The sequence below is a fragment of the Macrobrachium rosenbergii genome, chromosome 54, assembly GCF_040412425.1.
Source record: "Macrobrachium rosenbergii isolate ZJJX-2024 chromosome 54, ASM4041242v1, whole genome shotgun sequence".
NCBI lineage: Eukaryota > Metazoa > Arthropoda > Malacostraca > Decapoda > Palaemonidae > Macrobrachium > Macrobrachium rosenbergii.
Genome location: NC_089794.1, coordinates 57,677,410 through 57,679,347, shown reverse-complemented (window position 1 = coordinate 57,679,347; position 1,938 = coordinate 57,677,410).

The following is a 1,938-nucleotide window of genomic DNA, read 5'->3' as shown; positions in this document are numbered from 1 at the left end:
ATAATAAAAATAAATAAATCTTTAAAAATAAAAAATAAAATAAATAAATAAAAATAAATAAATAAAAATGGAACCTGAATAAAACTGTAATAAAAAAAAATATGCTGAATGCTAAATAAATAAATAAATAAAAATAAATGAATAAAATAAAAATATAAATAGTAAAGATTAAACAAAAATAAAAATAAATAAATAAAAATAAAAAAAAAAAAATAAAATCAAATAAATAAATAAGATAAAAATATAAACATAAATAAAATAAAGATATAAATATAAATAAATAAATATAATAAATAAATAAAAATAAATATAATAAATAAAAACAAAATCTGAACTAAAAATAAAAATATAAAAATAAATAAATAAATAAATTAAAAATAAATAAATTTAATAAATAAAATATAGATATAAATAAATAAATAAATAAATAATTAAAACATAAAAAAATAAAATGAATAAATATATATATAAATAAAATAAAATAAAAAAAAATATAAAATAAAAAATAAAAATAGGTAATAAAAAAAATAAATAAATAAAATTAAATAAATAAATAAAATAAAAAATAAATAAATAAATAAATAATATAAATATAAAAATAATATTGATATAAGTTGTAGATATAAATAAAATAAAATAAAAATGAAAATATAGATATATATAAAAAATATATACAAATAAATATAGATAAATAAAAATAAAGATATATATAAATAAAAAATAAAAAATATACATATAAAAACGTATGTAAATAAATATATATATAAAATAAATATAGATAAATAAAAAATTAAAATAATAAGCTATATAAATAATATATATATATGCCTATATGTATAAATACCCAGATTTAAAATGAAATGAAAGTAAGATTAAATAGAATATAAAAATAAATATAATAACAATATCATAGATAAAAATAAAAATAAAAAATATATAAATTACATAAAAATAACAATATAGATATAAATATATAAACTTAAAACAAATAAATAAAAGATAAAAATCTCTCTACTAAATCTCTCTCTCTCTCTCTCTATAAAAATAAAATATAGATATAAATCTCTAAGAATAGATAATAAAATATCTCTATCTATATATAAATATCTATATATAAATATATATATATCTATATATCTATATATATATATATATATATATATATATATATATATATCTCTCTCTATCACTACAATCTGTTCTGTGCATTAATAAATTACTAAGGACCTCATTCAAACTGGACAGTATCTAATGGAGTTTTTATTCAAAAAGTTACAAGCTTTCTTGGACAAACAGTCCACATTATCAAGTATCCATTACAATGAGCAGACGCGTAATCCAGCTGTATTTATATCTGTGTGCTGGGTACTTTAATCCTATAATCGCCTAGCTCTTCCTGTGTGACCTCCACCCCTCTTGACCTTGGTCTTTCTCTGATCCCTCCTTCCAGGTGACCGTTTTTCCGTGCGTTCTCTTACGTTTTTTCTTCGTTTCCTTGCTACTGTAGGTATATGATTTTTCTAGATATGCTGTCTTCAAAGCCGTTTCCGGTGTTCCCTGCCATCGTGTTGTTGGCGCAAGTTATGAAGACTTTCTCTACAACCAGTCTAGATGTTTTGTTGGTGTTCCTGTACAGAAAACTCATATTTTCCCAGTCTATTCTGTGATCATTTTCCCAACAGTGTTTGGCAGCTGCCGACGTCTGATTATAATGCCTTATGTTCTGCAGATGTTGTTTGCTTCGCTCTTTACGATTTGCCAGTTTCGCCATAGTACCCTTCTTCACAGTCTAGACACGCTGCCATATAAGCCCCCTCTAATCTCTTCCCCTCTACCGACTTTTTGTTTCTAACTATTTTATTCCTAATGGTGTTTTGTAGCTGCCTATCAATTTGAAAATATTTAGCTTCCTGTTGATGGGTGCAATAGAGGTTGTTG